This window comes from Gymnogyps californianus, chromosome 5, assembly GCF_018139145.2.
Source record: "Gymnogyps californianus isolate 813 chromosome 5, ASM1813914v2, whole genome shotgun sequence".
NCBI classification, from domain to species: Eukaryota; Metazoa; Chordata; class Aves; order Accipitriformes; family Cathartidae; genus Gymnogyps; species Gymnogyps californianus.
In genome coordinates this window covers 31,944,581-31,964,667 of record NC_059475.1, presented here as the reverse complement: position 1 = coordinate 31,964,667, position 20,087 = coordinate 31,944,581, and the positions used below count along the sequence as shown (strand labels likewise).

General features: G+C 39.1%; 1 protein-coding gene across 5 annotated transcripts in view; it reads left to right on the top strand.

The window, feature by feature from the left end:
• Positions 1 to 20,087, top strand: part of SIPA1L1 (signal induced proliferation associated 1 like 1) — a 228,730-nt gene that overhangs the window by 114,665 nt on the left and 93,978 nt on the right. The window lies entirely within an intron of this gene.

Here is a 20,087-nt window from a genome sequence, read left to right as displayed (position 1 = left end):
TCTTTACCATAAATGTTTTGCTGAATAAAAAAACCTAAATGGTGAGAGTAAAGAGCTCATGTTTGAAATGTGATTAAATGAAAAATCCTATCCCTTTCCAAGTGATGGGGAGGTAGTAAAATATTTACGTGTAATGTGGAACTGCACTGACTGTAAGCGGGCAGGCAGGATGGTGTCTTCCATGATTCAGTGATGGGCAGAAACCATTTCATTGCTTGGTGTCATTTTCTTGGTATACTGACTTCTCAGAGCTTTGAGAACCACTTTAGTTCTTCAAAAATAATTGCTTTGTAGGATTGTGCCTTTGGGGAGCTTGGGTCAGTAGTAGTAATTTGAAAGAATATTAAGGTTACTGAGTAACAGTTTAATAGATTGAGTTAAATCTTTAAGAGTCGGTGAGCTTTGCTTAATTTACCCTGTGTGATTTCATATGCATATAATTGCCTGGACCACCAAACTAGTTGCAAGTTAAACGCTAGCTTCCCTCTATCCTTCACTTAATATGCCTTTTGAAATCTGGCTGTGCTACCAAAAAAAAATTACAATGATAGCTTTTAAAAGGTAGAGAAGGCCCTATCTAGCAGATCTAAAAGGGTTTCTGGAACTCTGCCTAATTTGTAGTTTTTAACAAAATTTGAGAGAAATGCTGACAATAAATAGGTATATGTCAATAGTCAAAGACTATGTTTGGCTTTACAGCTGAGGCAATGTTTGTAATCTTGTGAGCCCCAGAGATGGAGAATGTCTGATGCTTTCTGTCCTTCAGTTCTGGGTCCAGTAACACATCTTGGCCAAAAGACTGACCTCACAGTTGAAAAATATTTATAAATGTATTCATAAACCTTGCTCTCAGCACCTCTGCTGTTACAGCTGAGTCACTATCCTTTTCCTGAAGCATCCCCTTGAAAAATAATTTGCGTCATAGTGAATGTAAAGTGTGAGTGTATTTGTAATCTTAGTGAGTTTTACAAAATGGCTGTTCCCCAGAATTTGTACATTTTGCTTAGGGTTCGGGTCAGATGTTGTTCTGCCGCAAAGACACAAGGTTTATGTTTTCACTGTGGTCTCCAGGAAGCGAGGAGCAAAAAGGCAAACTATAGTAGTTTCATGAATGGTCAGGAGAAACTTCCCCTTGGTAATGTCAAATTGTCATTAAATGCTGCTTTCAAGGGCCTGAAGAATAAACTCTTCCAGATACAAAATGCTTTAAAAATTCTGAGAATTTTTCATGCTTGTCATCATCAGCCTAGATGGAGCTCTGAAGTATATTGTTGATGTTAGTGAACTTTGACTTTACTGCAATTTTTTGTGTATTATGTAAAGTAAGACTTTAGATTAGCCTTCTATTAATAGTTGTCTCTTACTCTCATGTTTCAAGGTTATATTTGTCATTAGCATTTTTCTGTCTGAGCTCCAGTTGCTGAAGTATCTTAAGGGTCACAATTAGGGATGCTGTCTTACCTTTTTCATTGTTAAAGTATGCCATAGAAAGCATATTTAATCTACAGTGCACAATGTTATACTAAGTGTTTTGGAAAAAGTTGACTGAAGGTGTCTCTAAAGTGATGGCTCTATAGTCAATTCGTTGAATGACAGCACGAAATGCGTAAATTGCAAATATGTTGTAACCTTCCTAAAATCCTGGGTAGGTTGGATGATGGTACATGCTGCAAATGTTAAAAACAATAGCTTCCCCCCGATAAGTTATATTGCTGGTTTGTAAAGCACATGCTAGGTACTAGGTTAAGCAGTTAAAACAGCACTTGGTAGACAGTACAAATGATTTACCATCACATTTTTGACAAGGTTAGTAACATTGCTTTTTACAATGAAATTTATTTGAGAGTCCCCAGTGTAAGTGCTTCATTGCAGTCCCTTAAGTGTTTCAACTGACTTCAGATATGATCCAGCAACTTCCAAGAATGAACCTCAGGGTTTTGGGTATGGATTTTTTTAGTGTTTAAGTTTTAAAAAATAGTATGTAACGTTCTTTGAATCTAGACTATAGTTGTTTAAAATCTGAAGTAGGAACTTAACATGTGTTTACTAATAATTCTGTAATGAAAAACTTTCTGATACTTGCTTTAGGGATACTGAACTTAAAACAGAAGACTTCTAATTCCAGAAAAGGACACCCCCCCTCAACCCTCCTAGACTCTCAAAATGATTCTGGGTTGGCTAAAGCGAATATTTGAGTCTATGGTTGTTGCTTAAAACCATAAATTCCTGTACCCATCCAGAAACTGTTGATAAATATATATATATGTTCAAATAAATCTCCTTGACTCTTCATCTCAATTCTTGCAAAACAGACTCTTGATTTACTTTGTATTTTGTTCATTAGGTTTTCTGTTTTCTTGGATATCCATTAAATCAGGATAACTTCACCAAAACTTTTGGAAGCAGGGACACAGAGGGTGGGAAGAGAGGTCTTGACTTGTCCCTCTTTCTTCTGTGTAGTATCCTGTAAGAGAATAGTTTTGCCCCCTTTTAGCTGTGCTAAGCTTTTCTGGCATTTTCCAGCTGTGGGCTCCAGAGAAATTGCATGAGGAGATTCCTTGGGAGCCTCTTAGAGAACACCTGGATTTGGGAATTTAATGGTCTCATGGAAAAGCTGATTAGAGCAGCCATCTTCCTTGTAGAGGAATCAAATCCTGCTTCAGCTTCATGCTTCAGTATCTCCATCAGCATTTTAAAATGTTTACCTACATCTCGGGGGGGGGGGGGGGATGTGATGCTTAGAGCAGTACTGCACCGCATTCATTTGAATCTAGAATGGAGAAAATACATATATATCTACAGAACTTATAGGAGGATTTGCAGTGGGATTTTTTCCCCTTTTGTTCTTGCTTCTTCAGAGATATTTAGTTACCATAACAACACAAGGTAATTGTTAAATGCATGCTGAGGGCTTTTTTTTTTTAGTTTCTTTTGCTGCTTATGTTTGAAAGTGTATTATATGTAGAATAAAACCTCCTCAGTCACTCAGCAATATGATAATTCTGTTAATGGCTTTTATTCTGAAACTAAAATATTGAATTGATAAACGTGATGAAATATTTAGGAATGGCACGATGTTTTTTATACTTTGAAGCTAACCTGTGGTGTAGTGCTTATTAATGCGTAAATCTGGATTGAGGCTAAAAAAGGACGTACAAAAATATCATGTCTGTTGTCAGTCTTTCAAAAAATAAAGTCTTAAACCATCTGAGAATGTTACCAGGGCTTACACAAGCATAGCATTGTGATACATTGCAACGTGAATACTTATCTCCCTGACTGCTTTTCAGCCAGTAGTGAAAACTGCCTGTCTGAAATACCTATCCAAAAAAAATGATGAAACGGACTTCTACATTTATCCTGGTTTCCGGTGCATGCTGTCTTTTAGTGCATGCATGTTTTTTAGTGTTAGGGTAGGAACTGCAAATAATTGTCTTTAACAACAGTAAGCATATTGTTGCTGGTGAGGAAATGCTTGTGTTTATATGCTGAACTCTCTTTGGCACTGGCTTGTGAAGGTGAGGGGAGCACAACTGGTTACCAAACTCAACAGTAGTTAGAGCAATCCACCACGTAGCTGGATGGAGCAGAATGTGACGTTAGGAAATAAATCTGTTCTTCTTTGTGTGACTTGGTAGTGGGTAGAGTGCTGCATTGGCTTAACTTCAAATTTGCAGAAAGGACGTAGCTATTGAGAATTCAAGCCAAAATGCTAAGTTATGAAAGAAAGCAAACGTTGTGCTTCCATTTCTGCCGGGTGCTGCAGCTGAGGAGCTGACATTTCAGCAGCAGAGTGATGTCTTCATAGGGATGAGTACAGGCTGAGTCATGTAATCTTCAGCTTCAAAAATTAAAATTAATCTGCTGTACATAAAGTTTTTCATTGCTGCCAGCCCACTCTGAAAACTTAAGTTATGCCATATTTGCCAGTGTATTTGCAACAGTTTTGGCTGACTTCTCTGTTTTTGTTTGGGTTTTGTTTTTCTTTTTATAAAAGAGAAAAGCGTACATAATTTTTCTAGCAACTTGCCAACAAATTGCATCTAAACAGCCACAGAGTCACCTTTTCTTTGAGTTACTATGCCAGTTCCTTATGAACTTTAGGCTTTTCCTCTTAGCAAGCTTGATTGATAGCTAATTCCAGCTCATCAAAGTCCAAATGAACATCTTCTCTTTGTGGATCAGTTACAGTCAATTTGAAGTTAAACAGTAATGTGGATTTTTTTTTCTTTTCATTCTGGGATTTTTTTTTTTTAGTATTTTAAGCAAATATATTTTATTCATATTTTGCTACAGGTCAGTAATATAAGGTGGAATCAAGTTTTAGGGTGTTTGATTTTTTTTTTTTTTTTTTTTGCCTGAAATAAGGTACACCCATGTCTGCAAATGACTGGATAATCAATTTGAGAAGGGAAGGGGAAAACATGTTTCTCTGAGTCTTATTCTATGAGGTATAATACCTATTGGTCTGCTGTTTCTGAAGTGGATTATATAGTATCTTTCTACATCAGAGTGTGTTGAGGAACGGTTAGGGCATGATGTTGGATGTATGGAATATTGTTGAAATCTGGGTGGCCAAGGGAAGCAAGGGAAGATAATTCCTTGGTTCGAGATTTGGACTCTCCAGTGTAGGAAGTTGCATGTTGTGCTTCCATCACGATTTTTAAGAACAAAACAAATATAGGAAAAAAACAATCTGGAGGAAATGCTAGCAATAAGGATCAAGATACAAGCTTACTTTTAAATTCTTTTGGCTCTGTTGGCATTTTGGTTTATTTCTTATTTGACTTACTACAGTGGTTCTGTTTTCATCTCAAGTTATTTAGATGTCTTAAATTACTGATGGTTCCATGTGGTGGTGGTACCATGAATCCCTTGACACTGCCTACATGCCTGGGCAGTGTTGCCAAATTCTTGCTAGCCTCTGCATGCTTCCGCCTCCTGTGTACTGTTTTATTTTGCCCTGGAGCTCAGCTGAGACTTTCCTATTTAGCTAAGCTGGTCTCTCTGTTTCCTATGGGGTCCCACATACTAGTTCCCTGAGTAAGGTGAAGTCAGCTCTTCCAAAGTCCAGGATCTGTGCTCTACTACGCTTCTTCCTCACTCCCCTCAGGCTCTTAACCATCTCTGTTTGTGGTCACTGCAGCCAAGGCTGCCATTGAGCATCACATCCCCAGCCAGGTCTTCCTGGTTTGTGAACAGCAGATCCAGCTGTGCATCAACCCTGGTTGGCCCATCCAGTACCTGCATCAAAAGCTTATCCCTGTTGCTCTGTCATTTCGCAATTAAATTTGAAATAAAAACATTTTTCCACTGTGTTAGATACTAAAATGAATCCTAGTTGATTAAAAGAAAATGTGATATTGTATACAAAATTGAATATAAATTGGTATATTCTGTAGCCATTTGCTTTTCTGTGTAAAACAGAAGTTGGGGACACCTCTTTGGATGGTGGTAAAATACAATAAAGGGAATTTCTTTGCACATATCATCAGTATTTTATGAGGCAGAAGCAGAGGCAGATTATCTGGAATCAATACAAGCTTTAGAATCAACAAATTATTTTTCATGTGTGCTAAATAATCATGTGGGAGACATTCACTGTGAGCAAGCTGGTAATATTTTTCTTCACACAATTCTGAAAAGAAATTTCTGCGGTAACAGTGACATTTGCCAATTTGTTCTTAAATTACTTCTTCCTCTTTGGTAAAATGTAGTTTGTCCCAATAGGGATTACACAGCTATTCTATAGAGGATCTTTTTATAGAGAGATGAATGTTAGCCTTGCAGGCCATTTAAGTGATATTTTTCTGTTGTTCTGATGGGTTCCCCCCCCCCCCCCCTTTTTTTTTTTAATAATCTCTGTCATTTTAATGGAAAGGTTTTGAAGAGGAAAATCATGAAACATAAAATTTAGCTTTAAAACTTGATTATTTTTACCTCTTCAGTTTACCACCAAGTTTATACAAGAATTGTTGTAATCTGCGGTTCACATTTTCAACCGTAGCTTCATCAATGATCTTTTAGTGGAGGCCGGAGAGATCAATAAATGGCTCACTGCCGAGAGGTGTTAGCATCATACTAATGCAGTTTATTTGGTGTTTTTTGCCTAAGTGTAAATGCTGAGGTATAAATAAATAACCTAATAGTTTCTGTGGGATTGTAACCTACATAGGTTAAATATCCTTATCATGTGATACCTTCATCTTTCAATTGAAGCTTGCCCATAATGAAAGATCTTCTCTCTATGATGCATTAATGCTAAATATTATCTTGTTCCTGATAATTTTTAACAGTTTTCTATTTAATAAGTATTTGCTACCTATGAGACTAAATAAAAGGTACTAGAGAAAATTTGACTTGAAAATGGATATTTTTCACAGGCAATGATTATTAAATCAAATAGGGATATGATATGATGAGGGAAGTTCTTTCAATCTGTTTGATGTTGGGCATCACGTCTCAAGGCTGGTAGGGGAAGAACTGTGAAATGCTGTAGTACCACTCATTTAACCTATACATCACCTGTCGGAGATGAATGTGTGGCAGAAGTGAGCCTGAGTTAAGAGGCAGCTTTTGGGCTGCAATTCTCTTGCGTCTTTAACCACCAACAAACCTCTATTCTCTTCTTATGGAGTTGCCCATATTTTTATTTAGGTCTTCTGTCTGATCTCACCTTCTGACAACAGCACCTACGATCTGGTAGTATACTAGTTGTGCAGGAAGATGTATTTGTTGCTAGTGGTCTCATCCATGATGTCTCCTTTTGTTTTTAAAATGTAAGTTTTTCATACAGCTGAGTAACAAATGGAGTTTTGGCTGGTTTTTATCTTCCTAGGCAGACAGAAATTTCCTTGTTATCATACTTGAGGGGGAAATTCAGACCTTTAGTTCTTGGTATCTTTTCTTAATCCTAGCCCGCTTGACCAGGTAGGGCAGTAATCATTTTATATGATGGCCACTCTCTTTTAAGAGCAACTGTAATTAATGTAAAGTGTTTCTTCTGTGTGACATAGGTCAACTATCTTGTAGATTTGAAGTATGGAGTTCATTTGGCTTGCCTCCAGAAAATAAGCTCAAGGTTGTTTGTGGGTTTTGGGTGGGTTGGGTTTTTTTGTATACAGTATCTGACTCGTCACATGGAGTCCCCCCTGTTTTTTTTAATTGTATTTGAGAAAAGATGAGAGTTTTCCCACTGTAAACTTAGATCCTTTTCTTAGTATTTAACATAAGGCAAAACTTAAGAAAATCTGTATGATTTTTATCATCTTAGACTTTTTCTTACAGAACTAATTAATACATTGTTTTTTAAAATACTTTCTCATATTGGTTGCTTTTATGGTCTGTTAGTTAAAGACTATTCAGCTTTAATTTAAAACTGATAAGAACAATTCTCTTGAAAGACTGATACTGTCTTAGTTACTTGGCATCATACATACAAGCTATTGAGTGATGTTTTTGACAACCATATTATATATCATATTCAGAAGAATTTAAAAAGGTATTTTTTGCTCTTTTCCCCATCCTTCCCTCCCACCCTGACTTGATAAGTCTTGGTCTGCTTGCTAAAGGCAAGATTCACATACTAGGGAAAATGTCATGAATTGCTGGTACATTTGGGGGGTTTTGTGTTCTGCTTTGTCATCTCGTTTTTCTTGACAACTTCAGCTTTTAGCAGCTGCTGTACACAAATTGATGTTGGTACTGAATTATTCCCCACTACATGAGTATGAACATTATTACTGCATGCCAACATGCAGGCTCTAGAAAGTAATAAAATGAACAAGAAGTAATATTGCATGCTGCCAGTTTAACCAGACACCCAAATCTCTAGATATAAGATGAAATCCTTTGAAGTGAAGTCTGGACATCAGCACACCACAAGGTTGATTAGTATTGCCTTCTGTCAAATAGTGTATCTCTCAGGCAGCTCGCTGTAGATGCTAATCTCCGTTTTATTTTTAGCAAACCATTAGTCTCTCATGGGGGAGTGTGGGAGTAATTGTCAATGCTGGTGAAGGACTGCTATTAAACCGAATTGCTGTAGCAGGTGTTGGGTGGGATCTCCTTCACTCTTATCAATTAGGAACTAGTGGCTTCACATTTTAAAGACATGTGAAAAGCAGCATTGTCATGCAAAGATTTCCTAGCCTTCCTTTCGGCATTGTTAGATTGGGTCTTTTGACAAGTATTCCTTTCGAAGTTTCTGTTCTTTGTCAACATACAAGAATTTGTACTATGTAAATCCTTTCCCTAGTCTTTCCGTTCATTTTTTGAGGGGAACTTTTGTAGGGGACTGCGTTTAGCCTGGGTTTGCTAAGGAAGTGAGGCTTTTGTGACTAGACTTGCCCATCCATCAATCCCTTTCTTTTACCCATCCTCCATCACTCCAAAAAGAAAAAAAATCCACCAACATTTTGAGTGTTAACTGGCTGCTGATTTCCATCGGTGACAGAGGTGTGAAGCACTCAGGATAGAATAAATTGTTGTGAAAACTGGTGGTTAAGTAGAGGAGAGAAGTCCAAACGTTCACTGAGAAACAGCTAGGTAAAATCTAGACCATACCTATCCTGGGTGGCCACACGTGCTGCTGCCCCTTGCTTTGCCAAGCAGTGTGCATCTGCAGGCTTGGTTTATAGCTGTAGTCTTTCATGGCGTGGAAGGGGTATATGGATGTATGAACTGGGGAGAGGAGAGCACTAGGACTGTACAAATAAATGGGGCCTGTTGGTCTCAGCAACCATCAGTAATGTGAGTCGGGTCTGCAGGGAGGGAGGTGATGGGTTAGTTTCTTTCCATCCTGCACGTTCTCTTCATACCAACGCCTGCTTTGTCCATCTTTTTCAGTCCACTTTGCTCTTCTGAAGCCAGTGGTGTTTGAGGAGTTTGTTCCTTCAATTATCTTGAAAGTTGGAGCCTACAGCTTTGTTAAAACAAAACAAAGCTGTGGTTGCATAGAAACTCCTTGGTTATCTTTGATTTATCATCACTGGAGTCCAATTAAAAAAAAACAAACCAAACAACAACATAAAAACCACTGAGTTTAAGAAAGGCGAGATAGGAGAGGAAAAGATTGTACAAAGCAGAATGCAGGCTCCTTGCTTTGCATATACCTACTCGTAGTCCTGCGGTCTACTCAAACCGCTCCTCCTTTTGTGAGTACTACAATCATGACCAATTATATTTGACAGGAGACTTCTGTAACTTTATTGATTCCTTTATTCCTACCTTCTCTGAGAAGCTTGTTACACATATGTGGATATTCATGAAGCTCATGGCAGCACAAGACAATATCTCAAAATAAACAGTTCCCAGCAGGCGAACTCTTAATCAAGCACTAAGTTGAGAAATCTTTTACGGAGTGATGATCCAGCTCTTTTTGAGGATGCGATCAGAGCTAATTAGGATTAATGCTCTCCTCCAGATCATAACTGCTTCAACTTCTGTAAATGAAAAGCAGCTGTTAAAGCACCATAAACATTTGTTAAATAATTGGCCTGCGGAGCCAGCTCCAGGACCTTGCAAATTATGAAATTTTGTAAGTTTTCAATTTGTAAGGAATCATAGAAACAGAATTTAGTTTGGAAAAAATCTAGAAGTGTAGGTAATGTTAGTACATTTTTCTTTTCTGTCTGGTTGTCAGAGCTATGGGTATCAGATAAAAAAGTGGTTGATAAAGCTGTTACTGTGTTGGATCTTAATCGGTTGGCCAGCACAAGTTCCATGCATTACTGAGATTTCACACATGAATGTTTTGAGTAGGATTTTAACGGTGCACAGGACTTGTGCTTCAATCTCCTGAATCTCTGTAGCAAATTCTCTCTCTGTTACTAAACCAGGGCAAATAATATACTTTGCAAAAGGCAGAGAAAAATTTTAGTTTCATGCTGTTCTTCTCCAGTTTCAGTGGTGTTTTTCCCTCTTACTGTAAGTTCTTCATTCATGTAGCCATAAATGTTTGAAATACCACTGCCTTTTAAGAACTTTCTTGTCTCCTGCCACTGAAATAGTGGATACACAGTGATGAAAACATAGTACAGGAGTACTAAAAATTGAACCTAAAAATGAAGGTAGCATGATATGTAGGAGGATTAATGCCCCTATTGCTGTAATAGGATTTTTATATCATTTTTATTTAGTTCTAATGACACATTAAGGTTGAAAATGTAAATTTCATTGGGATTTTTTTTTCTGAAACAGGTTACAGATTGGTTGTGAACCTTGTCAGGTTTGTCAAATAGTGTGAGTAATCAGGCAGAGATATTAATATTGACAATGTTTGTTTATCTGTTGCAATATATCAAAATACCCAATTTCACAGTGCAAGACATACCTGATTCTTGAGGTTTCTTTAGATGGTTTAGTAAGAGGTTACTGGACAAACCAGTGTTTTCTGTTTTCATTTCTAGTGTATGCCAGTACTTTATTTAGTAGAATAAAAAAATTAATCTCATAATTTGGAAGTAATAGAGGAGGAGGTTACATTTGCAACTCATTGCTCCATCTTTCAAATACACGGTTGTCATGTTTCTATTTTGTTTTTAGATGTGGTAAGTGAATCAGAGTCGTTATCTTGTCTATTCTGAAAAGCTTTGATACATTCCAGTGTGCATCCTTAGGAAGGAGCATGGAGAGAAAACCAGTTGCTGTTGCAGGTCATCAGAGCCACTGACTAAAGTTTCTGTCTCTATTTCACAAGAAACCCCATAGTGTTCTTGATTTATTAATGCTGCATACACACTTGTATATGCCAATTGCATTTCCAGAGCTTGATTGTTTTGCTTTTTCTACTGAGGGTTACAACTGAATCCATAAAATATTTTATGGATATAGAAATCAACTTTGGCCCTTGATTTTGGAGAAAAAGGAAATAACACTGTGGGTTTGAGGTAATGGGAAGACTATTGGAAATAAATGTATGTAATTAAATTGAATATACCTGCATGGTTTTTTTCTTAGATGGAAGATGAACTTGTGAATAATTTCAGACTAGATTTTTCTCAGTCTTGCATTAATGGTTGACTATGCCTTACTTTCTTCCTATTTATAAAGTAAAAAGATATGGAAGGGACCCCTATCTTCAAGAGAAATCCATACTGCTAAGTAGTCTATTTTTATTTTGGCTAATGACTTGATCAGAGAAGCAATGCATAGCATGCTGCATACCATAGTAGTGTGTTCTCTGGCCAAAAATGTAGCCTGTGGATAACGGGAGATCCTTAGTGATGAAAGGGTTTGTTTGTTTGTTTGTTTCCATTTGCTTAAAGAACTTAATACCTTTTTATTGCACTTCTTCTATGGCACAGCCCCAGCGTACTGCTTGGTTTGGTTGTGTATGAAGTGGTTATTTCGAGTAATTATTTGACTTAAAAGTCACCTTTGTTATGCTAAAAAAAAAAAAAACCTTAAAACATTTTTTTTAACAGTAGAAGACCTGTCATCTTCATCCAACTCCACATTTATATTTTAAAGGTTTAACAAGTTAAAGGATGAATTTTATTAATTCAAGTTCTACCAATAAGGCTTTTTTCTGCAGAAGAATAGAGTGAGTATGGGTTAAAACCAAATCAGTCCACTTTTTTAAAGCCAAGTGCTTATGAGCCTGAAGTTTGATTTGGACTTCTTAACCTGTTAGTTCCTCGATGCTTGTCATGACGATCTGCTCTCAAAAAAAGACATTCCTAGTTGTTGGCAGTGTGTGATAAATGAGATTGCTTAAAAGGATCACCAAGTCATAACGCAGTTATGAGTATAACCAGAAGGAAAAAAAAGAATCTTTGTATCTTTTCCTCCTCTTACCCAAATCAAAGCTTTTAAAGCCACTTGTAGGAACTCTGCATTTTTGTAGTGTCCCTCAGTTGTGCAGTCATAACCCTTTTACCTGACAGCATGGGAGTGTTTGAAAAAGACTTAAACAATTCCTCAAAGCTTCTAAGAGTGCAGAGGAGTCTTTTCAAGAGTTTCCACTGTATGTGAACTGATTTTAACTGCAAAATATTGTAGTACTGTAGTGTCTGCTTACGTTCTGGTTTGAATAGTGATACGGGTAATAATAAATTATTTACATTACCAGTTCATGCATAAAAATACTGTGGTTTTTACTAAAGCGCTGTTTGCTCCCCCACTCGTTGCCAACATGTTTCATTTTGCGCAAGTATTTCAAGATATCTGGTAATTCTCTGTATGCACCAAAGGCTTCTCTCTGCTCATTTTCTCCTCTGCTGATTAACTATTGATCATTAGCTGCAGGAATTATGTGCTAATACAGCCTCTCTGCTGGAAGTTAGGCTGTTGATCTAAAATAATATTTGTTAGGATCAATACCCTAGAAATATAGCATTTTACTGCTGCCACTTCTTCTCATTATCAGTCAACATCTGTTCAGACTACTCACTGGATTGTTACGCCACTGTATATTACTAGCAACTCAACAACATAGTAATTCGTTATCCACTGATTGTTTCTCACAAATGCGGGTGTAATTTTTTTGGCCTGTCTATATGGGAATTCCTGTATAGAAATGATGATAAAGGTGTATTTTTATGGTATTTTAAGTACATAATTTTTAGCTGCTGTGCTAATACATAACTATTTCAGTTAAGAAATACTTTTCTTATTTATTAATATTTTAAATATTTTTCTGTTTAGGAACTTTTCATGCTAGATTTGAAAACTGGAAGCTAATCTTTCTGGATATACTCACGCTCCTTCACAATTAGTTCTCATCATTGTTTCTGTTTCTCAAACTTTTACTTGATCTCTGCACTGTAGGTTGCCTTCCATCTTTGTAAAGTTCAATTTTAGGTCTCTGGTCTGTGTTCTTGATGCTTTTGTTTTCTTCTGTGAATATATCTTGAGGGAGCTCTGACCACTCATTTGAGCACACGTGAGGTAGGGATGGATGCGTTATTGTGGATGTGAGTTGGAATCTTCAGGTATCACTAGTGCTGCAGGTTAATGTACTGCAGCAGAAAGTGTATCAAAACAAAAATAGTGTCCAAACAATGGAAATAAATGAAACTTTTGAATTGTTGTACTTTAAACATTCTTTTTTGAAGTTAATTTCATCCCTTCTACAAATTCTTTAATCAGATAAGATTGCCTTAGTTTACTTAGGATATGTAATTTAGATTAAAACACAGTGTTAAGTAAGAACTGAAGAATTAAAATATTCTTACATTCCTCAGAAATTTTTTTTTTTATCTGTACTAGGAACATGAATAGTTTTCAAAGATTTCAGATGTAACCAAGCTCAATAAAACTTAATTTTCACAGGAGCAGTAATCATCATATTCAGTCTATAAAATGTAATGAACTGGAAAATTTTAGCATCATGTAACTGAGATTATTACATATATTCAAGGAGATATTCTTCCATGATTCCCAGATGCTGTAATCCATCAGTGATCATTTGCAGGAGCAGTGGAAGGAGATCTGTTGACTTTCACATGTATTAGCACTACTGCGGCATCCCAGTTTCTTTCCATGTGACTTTCATCCAGCTTATGTTCTGCTTTTTTTCTCTCACTGCACTTTCTTCCTTTGTTCACATTGCACACTTACAACTAAAATATTTTCTCATGCCATACTTGGAACTGATGACTTCTTGGCTTGAAGTTCAGTAAAATAGAGTTAGTGGGGGTTGATGCAATGACTTTGTAAGAGTGGGAAGTTATGATATCAATTCTAAAACAATGTCATTTGAAAAATGGCAGTATCAGTCTGTTCCCAGTGCATTGTTTGCACAGTTCATTTATAATGTGTCAACATCACAAACTGATTTTAAAAAAAAAAATCAGTTATATAGTACTGTGGCATAGTAGCAGTGCACAGCTCTAACATCTCCTAGCATATGCAGATTTTTCAATTTAAGATAGGTACTGTTGATGATTTAGCTTGGTATATAATGTACTTTTCACATTGAAATCAAAGCTTTCCTTTCTGTTTTGGAAAAAAAGCTTTGTAGTAGCTTCGCTATTAGCTGTGATGTATGAACGGATGGGATAAATAACATTAAGGAAAAAAGCTATTATGTTTCTGTCTTCCCCAGGCACCTCCTTTTTGTTCTCTGTTTATTTTATTATCAGATCCTCTCAGACTGTTAAAATAACCTTGTACCTTTCCACTCTTCTGTTTTTGATTTACATCTTCCTGTTACCTCACATTGCTTTGCCAAAAGGTTTTCTGTTTGGGAGCTGTGGGTGGAGGGTGCCACTCACACTAGCTAATGTTAGCCTAGTGAGTGTGGTTTTGTAGACGTCATCTGTAATCAGCGAGGAGAGAGCCAAAGTCTCCTTTAGGGGGCAATTCAGAGAAGACCTGACTTAGATGCTCATGTTTTAGATTCAATAGGGTAAAGACAGACAAGGTTTTCAGGAAAAGAGCTTTTTGTTAGAGCAGTTGCTGTGACAGGAAAAGTCCTCAAACTAGCTTTTAAAATACCATGTTAGATATAGTCCTCTTACTGTGATTGCATACATTTGCAAATTGCCAAAACATGAAAATGCTTATTTTTTGTGATTTGATAGACAGTCTTGTGAATAGGTGACATCTGAGCAATAGGTCTTAAATGAGTATTTTGAAGTCAACTTAGTTCTGAAAGTAATTTAGTTTCCAGAAGCTGCATTAGTCTATACCTCCCCAAACCTGCTTTTGGCATCCTTTCGTGATACACTCCTTACCTTGGGGTTTTTTGTGGTTTTTTTTTTTACTCCTCAGTTTATTGGCTGCTCAGACCTGATGACCCTTTTTTTTTTTTTTAAGCCATTTCAGTAGAATAGCATGTTGATTTTGGGAGAGAAATTTGCAACACATAAGTAATAGCCAAGTTTTTAATTCAAACTTATAGCGAATGCAAGTGTAACAGTCTTTAAGGGCTTTACTACTGCTTTTCATCTGAGATGGTAATATAAATAGCATCTATTCCTTTAAGCTAGTCTCTCATATTAATAAAACTAGATAGTTTAATAAATCTTTGGTAAGCACATAAAAATAGCTGTTCTGAATCAGACAACTGCTATATCTCTTTGTATGGAAGAGAAAGGTGGGAGCAAGCAAATAGTTATACATCTCATGTTATGTTTTCCTAGTTTCTAGAAGTCTGACTGAGAAAATTCCTCAGCTGCATGTTGAACTATTTGCACTTGAAGCCCTCAATGAGATTTTTCATATATGAATTTCCCTGAGCACTTCTTCCTCTAAATTTTGGCATCCATAAGTCATGGTTATAAGATTCATAGTTGAATTATGCGTACTTGTTGGTTGCTTTATAGAAAACTTGTGTTTCTAGGGTAACAGAACTGCTTGTAATATTTTGGTAGACACACCATGCCTTTGTGGCACATAACTTCCCCCCTGCCCCTTTCCTTTCAGAATTTCTAAGGTTCCTTTTGCATTTTGGTGCCCAGGAGCATTGAACTAAGGTTTTCAGAGATCTGCCTGCAATATCTGCAAATGTTTTCTTAAGTCACAAAAAGTTGATTAGGACTTGCCATTCCATATGTATAGTTAGGGAATGTCTCTTTCTCCTCTGTGTATTTATCAACATTGAAAAAGCAATAAGTGATATATGCAATTCAGTCATTGTCAAGAGATACCTCTGCAACTCTTTGCATTCCGGCTGTTGTTGAATCTCTTCACTGTTGAATCTTTTGTTACCAGCTCAAGTGTCTTACTATCTTTTCCAGATTATATACAACAGTGTTGAACTGCATGTTCCCCAGTGTTGGTAACCTCTCTCCTCTGTGGAAGAGATCATGTGAAAGTCCTTTCCCTTATATTCTGTCCTTATTCATTTAGTCATTGTCGTGGTTTAACCCCAGTCAGCAACTCAGCACCACGCAGCCGCTTCCCCCTCCCCCTCCCAGTGGGGTGAGGAGGAGGAAAGCAAAGGAAAAAAAAAAGTAAAACTCGTGGGTTGAGATAAGAACAGTTTAATAACTAAAGTAAAATATAATACTAACAATAGTAATAATGAAATATAATAATAATAGTAATGAAAAGGAATGCAACAAAAGAAGGGGGGGGGGGGGGGGAAACCAGTGATGCACAATGCAATTGCTCACCACCCGCTGACCAATGCTCAGTTAGTTCCCGAACCGCGATCCGCCCCTTCCGGGCAGCTCCCCCCTGTTTATATACTGGGCATGACGTTCCATGGTATGGAATACCCCTTTGGCTAGTTCAAGTCAGCTGCCCCGGCTCTGCTCCCTCCCAGCTCCTTGCACACCTGCTTGCTGGCAGAGCATGGGAAACTGAAAAGTCCTTGGCTTAAGATAAGCGCTACTTAGCAACAACTAAAACATCAGAGTGTTATCAACACTATTCTCACACTAAATCCAAAACACAGCACTGTACCAGCTACTAAAAAGAAAGTTAACTCTGTCCCAGCCGAAACCAGGACAATATCCACCCCTTATTCTATACCATTTACGTTATGCCCAGATCCCACACTTTCCAATACATTTCCAATTAATCACCATCACCTTTCCTGTCTTTTAATATATACGTATAGATATCATTCCCGCAATCTATGGGCCATCTCTATCAAATGTGTGTTGAGTTCATTCAGTCCATGACTTTGAGCTCCATCTTTTTCCAGTGCATTTTGGATTAGTCCATGGCAAATGGTGGGGCTGTGTTTCCACCCCTGGGGCAGTCGATTCCAGGTGTACTGGACGCCCCTCCAAGTGAAAGCAAACTGTGGCCGGCACTCTGCTGCCAAAGGGATTGAGAAAAATGCATTGGCAATATCAATTGTGGCGTACCACTTGGCTGCTTTTGACTCCAGTTCATATTGAAGTTCTAGCATGTCTGGCACAGCAGCACTCAGCGGTGGTGTGACTTCATTCAGGCCACGATAGTCCACTGTTAGTCTCCATTCTCCATTAGACTTTCGCACTGGCCAAATGGGGCTGTTAAAGGGTGAGCGAGTCCTGCTGATTACTCCTTGGCTCTCCAGTTGACGAATCAGCGTATGGATGGGAATCAGGGAGTCTCGGTTGGTGCGATATTGCCGCCGGTGGACCCTTGTGGTAGCAATTGGCACCTGTTGTTCTTCGACCCTCAGCAACCCCACAACCGAAGGGTCCTCAGAGAGTCCGGGCAAGGTGGACAACTGTTCAATTCCCTCTGTCTCCAAGGCAGCTATACCAAAGGCCCACCGGTACCCTTTCGGGTCCTTGAAATACCCCCTCCTGAGATAGTCTATGCCAAGAATGCATGGAGCCTCCGGACCAGTCACAATGGGGTATTGCTGCCACTCATTCCCAGTTAGGCTTATTTCAGCCTCCAATACAGTTAACTGTTGAGATCCCCCTGTCACCCCAGAAATACAAATAGCTTCTACCCCTTTATAGCTTGATGGCATTAAAGTACACTGTGCACCGGTGTCTACTAGAGCTTTATACTCCTGTGGATCTGATGTGCCAGGCCATCGAATCCACACAGTCCAGTAAACCCGGTTGTCCCTCTCCTCCGCCTGGCTGGAGGCAGGGCCCCTCTAGTCCTGGTCATAGGATTCTCCACTCACTTGTAAAAATGGATTAGAATTCCTTTTCATAGAATCAGGAGTAAGATCAGCCCTTCCACTTTGTCGGCCACACCGCTCGCAGTGCTCACTGGAGGCTGAAGCAACCATTTTCCTGGAAAAACCCTCATTTGTAGTTGTTTTTCCTCGCAATTCCCGTACCCGTGCATCTAGGACTGAGGTAGGTTTTCCATCCCACTTTCTCATATCCTCTCCGTGGTCAAGCAGGTAAAACCACAGGGTACCCCGTGGTATATACCTTCTCTCTCTTCTCTCTTGCCCAGAAGAATACCTTCTCCTAATAGCTGAGGTATTGGTCCGTACAGGTGGGCGGCCAAACTTATCCTCAAATCGCTGGAACTCTTGGGACCATTTCTCGGCTAGCGTGTCTGGCAGTTTCTCCACAGCCGCGACGAGGGAGGAAGAGAGACTTTCTTCGTATTGCCGAAGTCGGCGAGCCAATTCATCTACTGTTGGTCCCTCCTCATCTTTCCAGTCCACTACTGCCAATGCACTGGCATACGATGATGGTGTACTTCGTACAAACTTCCGCCACATGGGTCGTGAACATTGGACTTCATCTGGATCTGTGGGTAACTGCCCATCGTCTGGGTCATAATAAACCATCTCCCGCACGGCTAATTCCCTCAGGTACTGGATACCTTTCTCCATGGTGGTCCACTTGCCTGGCTGACATACAACATCTTCCTTGAAGGGATACCTTTCCCTCACGCCCGATAGAAGTCGCCTCCAGAGGCTGAGGGCTTGTGGCTTTTTCCCAATCGCCTTGTCAATGCCCCCTTCCCTAGAAAGGGATCCCAATTGCTTGGCTTCCTTACCCTCTAATTCCAAGCTACTTGCCCCATTATCCCAGCATCGAAGCAGCCAGGTGATAATGTGCTCGCCTGGATGACGGCTGAAGTCTTTTCGCATATCTCGCAGCTCACTCGGGGATAGTGACCGGGTGATTATCTCCGGTTCTGCCTCTTCCTCCTGTTCTCGTGATGGCCCTGCTTCACCTTCATCCTTCGCTAAGCGAGCTGATTTTTTTGTATATTTCCTCTTCTGTATAGGGGCGATTGATATTGGCACCGGTTGATCCTCTAGTTCAGCTGCATCATCCATCGCCAAGGTTTGAGTTGCCACAGTGCCTGTTGCTGGGGTTTGAGTAGCCACAGCGCTTGTCATAGGGATTAGAGTAGCTGCAGTAGCTGTCGCCAGAGTTTGAGTAGCCGTAGTGCCTGTCACCAGAGTTGGAGTAGCTGCAGTCATGGGAGCTGATCTCTGGGTGGTATTTTTAAATAGTTGTTTAACCCTAGGCAAGATCTGAATCACATTCAGGAACAGGCTGATTCCTAGCAGTACGACCATACTAAGTTCAACATCCCAAGGATATTCAAAATTTACAAACTCCTTCAATGCTATTGCAATTAACCTGGCAAAGAAAAGGAAGATGTGGGAAGATGTCTCCCCAATAGGTTGGCTCCCCGAGGAGAAAAGGTAGAAAGTGCAGTTATTAATATTCTCTAGGAGATAGCACCCGAAGTACGGAGATCTCTCCTCCACAGATTGGTTCCCAGATGAGAAAAGGTAAAAGGTACAATTATTAATAGTCTCCCATAGGCAGCTCCCGAAGTACAGAGGTGACAACAATGCCGAGTACAAACACCCGATTAGTTTCACGGCTTGCACTTCTATCATATCATAAACCAGTGTTACAAGCAACAACAACGTGATAACTCTAGCCCGGTTCCCGCAGATGATAAACAGCACAACAGGGAGCATATACTGCAAGTAGGGCATTACATAACGCAATTTCAAGAACCACAACACCAACTTTGAGAGCAAACGAACCCACATTGTAACCAGTAACTATCAAACCAATACAATGAATACTTATAACAAGTTTGTTTTAACACACTCTGATCAGATCTGTCGTTATCTCAACCCTTCGTGCCCCACGTTGGGCGCCAAAAAAGGCTGTCGTGGTTTAACCCCAGTCAGCAACTCAGCACCACGCAGCCGCTTCCCCCTCCCCCTCCCAGTGGGGTGAGGAGGAGGAAAGCAAAGGAAAAAAAAAAGTAAAACTCGTGGGTTGAGATAAGAACAGTTTAATAACTAAAGTAAAATATAATACTAACAATAGTAATAATGAAATATAATAATAATAGTAATGAAAAGGAATGCAACAAAAGAAGGGGGGGGGGGGGGAAGGAAAAAAACCAGTGATGCACAATGCAATTGCTCACCACCCGCTGACCGATGCTCAGTTAGTTCCCGAACCGCGATCCGCCCCTTCCGGGCAGCTCCCCCCTGTTTATATACTGGGCATGACGTTCCATGGTATGGAATACCCCTTTGGCTAGTTCAAGTCAGCTGCCCCGGCTATGCTCCCTCCCAGCTTCTTGCACACCTGCTTGCTGGCAGAGCATGGGAAACTGAAAAGTCCTTGGCTTAAGATAAGCGCTACTTAGCAACAACTAAAACATCAGAGTGTTATCAACACTATTCTCACACTAAATCCAAAACACAGCACTGTACCAGCTACCAAAAAGAAAGT